This window comes from Acomys russatus, chromosome 3, assembly GCF_903995435.1.
Source record: "Acomys russatus chromosome 3, mAcoRus1.1, whole genome shotgun sequence".
Lineage (NCBI taxonomy): Eukaryota > Metazoa > Chordata > Mammalia > Rodentia > Muridae > Acomys > Acomys russatus.
The window spans coordinates 40,893,090-40,902,223 of record NC_067139.1 but is presented as its reverse complement, the minus strand read 5'-3'; positions in this window follow the sequence as shown (position 1 = coordinate 40,902,223).

Here is a 9,134-nt window from a genome sequence, read left to right as displayed (position 1 = left end):
AGACAGGGTGATAGATGCCTTCAATCCCAGCACAGCACCTGGGAGACTGAAGGCAGAAGGGCCCAGCTACAACAGCAGGGTTGAGGCCAGTTTGGATTAGATTGCATGTGAAAAAATAAAAAATAAAATCCTAATGAATTCCAATTTCCAATAGAGCACAGGAGCCAACAACTATCATCAGGTAGCTGGGGACACTGGCTCAGCCTCCTCTGCTGTCTGGCAGCACTCACTCCTGCAGAATCAACCCCTGTTCTTTCAGACTGCTTTGTAGCGTGTTTTGCTTTCTGAATATGTATCTAAGTTCTCCAGGCCCTCTTATCATTTCTGGCGGCTCTTGTTTGTGTCCTATTTTAGATGCTAGATTGTAATCTTCCCCTCCTCCCATCATATCCAGCCCCCTGGACCAGGCACTGAGATGCACCCACACAGGTGTAGTGGCTGGCAGGGAGTTGCTGAGAGAGCAAGCTGGGGCAAATAGTGCTTCCGGGGCATATGGGTGGGGGTCTTCCCTCTGCACTCCTGCCTTGGGCTTGGCAGCTCCATCCAGGAGCTCGAGACAGCATTTCCTTTGTGATGTCAGCTCCTCTCCTGTCCTCCAACCTGTCTCAGATCGGGGACCTTGGCTGGGTGAGCTGTCATTGTGACTTCCGGGTGTGCTTTGCTCACAGTGGCTTTCTGGAAATAGCTGAGATGCCCAAGGTGACAAGAAGGAGTAGGGGAGCCCAAGTCTGTGAGGCAGACAGCCCCGGCTTGTGTCATCTGCTACCGTAGGTTCTAGCAATGTGAGACAAGGCATTGTTTAACCTAGTTTCTGGGGTTTGAACGCGTCACCTCAGTCATGGTATGCGAGCACTCTAAGGAACTACACCTGCAGGCTTGGGGTTTGACTTCTGAGCCTCCGGGCTTCTTTGTGTCTAGGTGGAGAGATTCATGACTGCTCAGTGATTGGCTGAGTGCTGCCTTAGTAGCCTACACTACCTGTCTGTCTACTCTCTCTCTGGCCAGGGCATACACTAAGCACAGTCTCCACTTCCTGACCCTCTTCCACAGAGAACTTGCGGTTCTTAGCCTCCTCTGGCTCCTTTATGACCAACCTAAGATCAGAGAGAGGTGGACCTGGGGAAATCAGAGTTCTACTCACTTCCTGAAAGTAAGTGGAGGGAGCAGCTTGGGGAACTCCAACCTTGCGGTGTAGGTGACACACATCACCCAGCTCATTGCTGGTCTTTCACCCAAGCAGTCAGCTCTGACATTGCCATGACTTAATCCTTGAATGGAGACCGGTATGCACAGCCATTCTGCAAGCTGCAGACCTAAGCCACATATTTACTTCTTCCTCCTAGGGCTATGAGATCAACTTAAGAGTTTCTTCACATTCAGGGAACAACTTTTGAGCAATTGAATTAAGATTTGGGCTAGAAGCACGTAACCTACTGGGTTACTTAGATGGTATTTAGAAGGCTGGGGTCAGCCTGCCAGAGCTCCTATGTCTCAGAGTTCAGGGCCTTTGCCCAATACTCACCAGGCTCAGGACTACACCCCTGGCATCACAAACGAGAAGGTCCAGACCATCACCAAACATCCACTGTGCACCAGGACTGTTGCAGGGGTTCAGAGTTCATCAATGGATTAAAAAGCTTGGCCTTCATGGGGGGCCCCAGGCTCACAAGGGAGATCAGAAAATCAAGATTAACAAGGCACAGTGTTTCCCTTCCTTCCTCCTGAGAAGAGCAACCATCAAGTCACTTTATGTATGATTTCCAGAAGCCAGGAGCACAGTCGGTCTGAGTAACCTTCCTGACCCTGTGTGTGTACGTGCACGTGTGCAGATGTGTGCGTGTGTGTACCCTTTCTTTCCATGTGCCACACCTTTCAGGTCCTGCCGCCCATCCCCACCCCCACCCATGAACGCCTGTCTTCCAGCCCTTGACTTGCCTTACACAAGTCCTGCAGATGGCTTTCTGGCCAGAGCCTGGAATATATGCCTCCTGGTCCTGCTGGAAACCTAAAATCCTGTGACCTGGGCCAACATGGGCTGAAGAGGAGACATTAATATCTATATGTGCCTGGCATGACTCTCACAAACATTAATTCTGGAAATAATAAACATTTGCAATGGTAGCTGATTGGCTTGTAAATACCAGGTTCCATTCTAGTCTGTTTCAAGTAGGAGAGTCATTAGATCCACACAAGCCCCCCACCCTGTTTTTCAAGACAGGGTTTCTCTGTGTAGCCTTGGCTCTCCTAGACTCACTTTGTAGACCAGGCTGGCCTTGAACTCACAGCGATCATCCTGCCTCTGCCTCCCGAGTGCTGGGGTTAAAGGTGTGCGTCACCACACCTGGGTTCCACACAAACCCGGAATGATGCCAACAGGTTGCAAAATGACTCAAGACTCCGACCTAAGTGTGTGAGAATCCAAACTGAGCAATCTCTGGCTGTCCTCAAGCTCCCTATGCAGCCAAGGCTGGCCTTGAACTTTTGATCTTTCTGCCTGCCACCCCTCCCGAAAAGCTGAGATTAGAGACATGCATTTACAGAGAGACAACTTTGACCTTAGAAGTTCTATATGGAAAATAAGAAGCAAACATACAGAAACAGAAGCGACAGTGCGGACCTTGCATTGTTCCATACCAGAGGCTCACTGTGTCTGATGGGCCCACTTGAAGCAAATTACCCCCTTGCATGTGACAGTCTGATGTCCACACCATGCTCTGTCACAGTCCCCTGTGCCAGGATGCCAACTGCCCACTGTGACTTTGGCTGTGTCTGGCAGCTCCCCCACCAGCCACCTAGACTTAGACTTGACACCAAATGCTAATCCTTGCTAAAGGGGCCTCAAAAACACACTTCTCAAATTCTGCCACTACCCAGCCCTCCTTATCTTTGCCACACAAGATCTAACTTCTTACCAAGCTATTTGGTCACCCTGAAATAACATCTCCTCACCGACAGCACAAATGCTTACTTTTCCCCTGCTAGATTTGTCGTTTCTCTTTTTGTCTTCTAAGAATCATAAACTGCTTATCTGGCCAGGCCTGAGTTATGGGGTTTTATAAGCATCTTATGAACTTCTGAATGCTCATAGCTCTGATGTGTTTCAATGGCCTTTCCTCCCCAAGTCTCACTTCTACTCTTTAGAAACTATGACAGGCAACTTAAAAAACAAGCAAACAAACAAACAAACTCTCTTGTTTCTGACACAAAGAGCCCAGCCCAGGTCCCGGTTGGCAGGGATATTTTGGAAGCAGGCACTAGTTGCTCAGAAATTACATCCCTGAGCCGCCTTCTATGCCCAACTCTCTACCTGACTTGAGGGAGCCTGTGGTGCCCAGTGTCCTTGACGAGAGCTGAGCTGGTAGAAGTTAGGCTGGCCTTCCAGGGGCCAGTGCAAGTTCAGAAACTCGAGGCCAGAACAGAGTCCTAAGGGCCTGGAAGATTTGACAGCAAGGACAAGAGCGTGGATAAAGAGGTGAGAGTCCTTGGTGCATCACCACAGAAAGCAGGGACACTAGAGGAAGCTGGGAAATGCAGCCATTTTTCTTATTAGCTATGAGTGTTGGGTGAATGGGTGAAAGTTATTTAGAATGACCACTTTGAATGGCTCTAGTGAACTAAAGTTGGCTGAAAACCCCATAAGCAGCAGTCCTTCCCCTAAGCTTGTCTGGTTTGGGCCGTAATTGTTGCATTGTCTTTCTCCACTCATCAACTGCTCTACAGCAATGAAGGGACTCGAGTTAAATGTTTCTCCATCACTCCAGGTAGGATGGTGCGTACCCACGATCCCGGGACTCTTCAAATTGAAGCAACTGATTAAAAGTTTGAGACCAAACTTGGCTATGCAGCAAATCCTATATCAAATAAGTCGGACAACCAAAAGCATCCATGTTTCCAATGTCCCCAACAAATCTTCGCCTTGCACACACTCTATGATCAAGACGGAGATTTAAAGGCAAAATGGCTTCTGTTACGCTAAAGGCGGAAGTGGATGTTAACAGAGGAGCTAGTTATGCTAAGAACTAAAGTGGGACTCAGCGGAGGGGCTAAGCTTATGCAAAAGGTTTAAGCAGGTTATAACATTTTTCACTCAGTATAATTTCAAAGTTCTAGAAAAGCTCTAAGAACAATAGAAGTCTCCACAGCAGGTTTTCCTTCAGGGCGGAGCCTGGCTGCTTCCCTTATTCTGTCAAAAGCTCATCCACATCTATATGCTGTGCTGCTATAGCTGCTGTTTTTATGAATAAACCAGTTGAGAACAATCAAACTACTTTATTCATAAACACTCCAGTGTGGTGTGTGTCCTAAGACTATTCTAAACAAAACAAAACAACACAACTACAATTCTCAAGATCAGGATACTTAACACAGATCTAGCAACAAAATAAAAATCTCAGATTGGGTCAACTGTCTTTATATTGCAATCCCCCTTAGATTTTTTTGTTTTTGCTTTTGTTTTGTTTTGTGGGCTTTTTTGTTTTGTTTTGTTGTTTCGCTTTGTTTTTTGTTTGTTTGTTTTTTTGTTTTGTTTTGTTTTGAGACTGGGTTTCTCTGTGTAACAGCTCTTGCTGTCCTGGAACTCGCTTTGTAGACCTGGCAGGCCTTGAACTCACTGAGATCTACGTGCCTCTACCTCTTGAGTGCTGGGATTAAAGACGTGCACACCAACACCAACACCAACACCACTTTTTGTTTGTTTTTGGTTTTTGAGGCAGGGTTTCTCTGTGTAGTCTTGGCTGTCCTGGACTTGCTTTGTAGACCAAGCTGGCCTTGCACTCACAGCAATCCACCTGCCTCTGCCTCTGGAGTGCTGGGATTATAGGCGTGCACCACCACGCCCAGCACCGTTAGTTGTTTCTGTTCTGTTTTGGTTTTTTGATTGTTTGTTTGGTTTGTTGTTGTTGTTTTGTTTTGTTTTGTTTTTTGTTTTTTGTTTTGTTTTTTGAGGCAGAATGTCTCTATATAATCCAGAAAGCCTTGAATTCGTGATAAGTGCGCCTGTCTCAGCCTCATCTGCCAGCCCCAGGCATGAGATTATATGCCCTGTCCATCTGCATTTTGTTTATTTGTTTTTGAGACACAGCTAGGCTGATCAGTAACTCCTTGTATAAACCAAAATGGCCTTGAATTCACAGAAATCCACCTGCCTCTCCTCCAGAGTGCTGGAACTAACAGCACTCTCAGTTGACCTGGCATTTTGGGAATCAGTGTAGATCCATAGAAAGCACATGCATTTTGCAGTTAGAATCTAGGATTTTTGTCCCTTATTTAGTGCAACAAGTCGCAAAGCACTCAGAGAGTAAGGTAGTCCAAGTTTTCTCTCCTGTGATATGAGACTATTGAAGCCTCAATCAGAGTTCCTCATAAAACCATAAGTGAATGCAGAGCACGCGCGGACATTTGACACTCAGTTTCACCTCGGAAACTGAAGAGGTATGTGCCTGCAAGCTGAGACCCAGGAAACGGTCATGCCGGAAGGCCTGAGACGGTGGGCTTGTGCTGTGGGGCTCCGGTCAACAACATGAGAACCAGGAATTACATTCTCTTGGTTTTTTTTTTTTTTTAAGTTCATTTATTGTAATCTGAATAAATTAATAAAATTAAAATTAAAAAAAAAATAAATAAAGTTCATTTATTTATGTTTAGCATGCTTGGGTGCACACGTATGCGTGTCTGAATGCGCATGTGCATATGCCAGTGTACTAGTGGAGGTCGGAGGGTAACTTGCAACAGTTGGTTCTTTCCATCCATCACATGGGTTCCAGGAACTGAATTCACCATCAAGCTTGGCTGCAGGCACCTGTGCTCTCTGAGCCATCTCACCAGTTCCAAACTGACTTTTATAACAAATACTGCTTTTGCTCCAGGACCCACATGGAGGGCGCCTTTCTCATATCCGGTTACTGTCCTGTAAGCTGGAAGTCTTTGCTGCTTTGTCTTCAGTTGTCTTACACACAAGAAATATGTCTGGGCAGATGTCCCTCAGCAGGACCCAGTGTCTCCTTATGGTCACACTCGGAGGCTTCAGTGGGAAGGAACAGCAGAATCTTACCTGGTCCTGTTCTGAGCAATTGTTTAATCAAAGTGGTGTCTTCTGGGTTTCCCCATAGGAGGTCTGCTCACCTTACTTTGAGGGACAATGTGTCGCTTATGAGAAGACTCTTGGCATCTATGTAAATGTTCTTGCCATAAGGTTTTCAGCCACTGTCGTTAGCATCCACTCATAAACTTTGCTATGATGTTTATAAAATAGTCAATAAGGGCTGGAGAGATGGCTCAGACGTTAAGAGCACTGTCTGCTCTTATAAAGGTCCTGGGTTCAATTCCCAGCAACCACATGGTGGCTCACAACCATTTGTAATGAGATCTGGTGCTTTCTTATGGCATGCAAGACATACAGGCCAGAACATTATAAACATAATAAGTAAACAAATCTCTTTTTAAAAAAGCAATTTCAAAAAATAAAATAAAATAGTCAATAAAACCTGTATTTGTATTTACTTTTTCCAAAGATGGTCTTCCCCCACCCCCCAGAGCAGCAACCATGTAAACACACTAAAAAAGGACAGGGTGCTTCTCACAGCAGACTGGCCAGGACCGCAATCCTACAGAAACCAAGCCTGAAGCCTTTAAAGCTTAGGCTGTGAGCCAAGTGTGGTCATGTATGCATGTGATTCTGCATTCAAGATGCTGAGACAGGGGCATTGCAGAGAGTTTGTGGGCAGGCTGAGTTACATCTAGGGTAACTTCAGAAGTTCTATCTCAAAATAACAACAACATTAAAAAAGAAAAACCACTTTGGGGGCCTGGGGAGACTTTCAAGTTGGCAAAGCATTTGCCACACAAGGGTAGGCTCAGGTCCCCTGCACAAACACAGAGAGAGCCAGGCATGGCAGTATGAAGTTGGGAGATGGAGGTAGGAAGATTCCCAGGGCTTTCTGGCCAGCCATCCTAGCCAGTTTCCATGAGAGACCCTGAGTCAAAAAGTAAGGCGGAGAGGGATTGCAAAAGCTACCTGACATCAACTCCTGGCCTCCACACTCACACACACAACATACATATGTGTGCACAGAAACACGCACGTGCACACAAACGTGCACACACATGCACATATCCCTTGGCCTGGGTCTTCAGAGGTTAAAACACACATGATTGACATTCTGATTGCTCCAGAGGAATGCAACTGCCACCATCGCCAACAGCCTCTCATAGGTCCGTGTGCGTGCAAAGGTGTGCCTGCCGCCCACTCACAGAGCAAGCTGGTCTCTGAACGTTACACACAAGCAGCAGTACTATTAGATGGAAGGGCTTTTCTCTCAGCACATATTTCTTTCTCAGAATGCATTTCCTGGAAGGTCTTTACGGACCCAGAAGTTTACTACTGTTGCTAAGACAAGTCAGGACAAGTCAGTGTTTGTTCTCCCTGGACCCTGCCAACCTCATCTGAAAAGGTGCGATGTTACCATTCTCCTAGACAAGGCCAGAGTGGGATGGGATCCATACCTCGTCAGGGACTTAGCGGAAAGACAGCCACCGTCAGGTTTGGTAGCAGTCCTTTGTGGTGGACACTGACTCCACATGGTAACTGCTCTCATGGTAACCCCATTCGGTCTCATCATAGACCCAGAAGACATGTGTAACTCCAATCCTCCTCTTGCAGTTAACAATGCTGGTGCTGGTGTCAGTCAGCTTGCCTGAAGCACTTTAACACAAAGACAAAGCTGGTGTTGGAAGCCAGCTAGACCCATTTGCACTCTGGGCAAAATGCCTCCCATGCAGAGGCAAAGTCAGCACTTCTGGCATCAGCAGGAAGCCTGCCTTGACCCCAAGGGTCACTGCTCTGCAGCTACTTCCAGGTCAGGCTCTTGCAGGATTACTTTTTTTTTTTTTTTTTTTTTTTTTTTTTTTGAGACAAAAATCTCATTATGTGCTGGGAAGTGGTGGCACAAGCCTTTAATCCCAGCACTAGACAGGCAGAGGCAGGCATATTGCTGTGAGTTCGAGGCCAGCCTGGTCTACAGAGGGAGTCCAGGATAACCAAGGCTATACAGAGAAACCCTGTCTCAAAAAAACCAAAAAGAAAAAAAAAATCTCATTTTGCAACCCAGTTTAGGCTCAAACTGGTGATCCTCCTGCTTCAGCCTCTTGAGTGGGGGTCACAAGCATATACCACCACAGCTGCTGTATTTTATTTTAGCTTTGGTATTAAAATTATTGGTAACAATGTGATTTCACCCTGCAAGCTTGTAGATAGATGATACTGTGAGACATAGGAACAATGTCCAGAGAACAGCAAAGGCAGATGGCTACAATGCAGCACCTGATGCCCTGCTCAGCTCTTGTATGTCTTACACACAGCAGCCTTTTTTGTTTGTTGTTGTTGTTGTTGTTGCTGTTGTTCCTTTTGAAGATGCCAGCATTAAGAGCAATCTAGTAACAGAACGGCAGGCAGGGGGCAGAAGGAAGAGTGTGTTTTCTTGGTTTTTCTTTTGTACTTTTGGCAAATACAAAGGTTGGTTTCAATAGACACAAGGATTCTCAGCCATTGTGAGGCAAAGGGTATCAGTTGGTTAAAAAGCCCATAATTTTGATCGTAAGCCGGGCGTGGTGGTACATAACTTTAATTCTAACACTTGGGAGGCAGAGGCAGGTGGGTTGCTGTGAGTTCGAGGCCAGCCTGGTCTACAAAGTGAGTCCAGGACAACCAGAGCTACACAGAGAGAAACCCTGTCTCAAAAAACGACCAAAAAAAAAAAAAAATCAGAGTTTAAAAATGAGTTTGGGGCCAATAGCTGATGGTGGTTTATGTAGACCAAGCAGAGGCAGGTGGATCTCTGAGTCTGAGGCCAACCTGGTCTACAGAGTGAGTTCCATGACATCCTGGGCTACACAGAGAAACCCTGTCTTGGAAAAAAAAAACAAACAAACTAACAAAAAATGAGACTGGGGGACTCCAAGACAAAAACATCCCAGGGAATTGGGAGCTGAAGCTATTCCTAACATGCCAGGAGGCGACGTGACTTCTAGATGATAGAAAATCCAGTCCTGGAAAGTGGGAAAGAATTTTCATCTCTTTTTCTAATCTCATGACTTGTTTCCCGAGTGAGAAAAATAAGCCATATATCGCTCACAGTAAG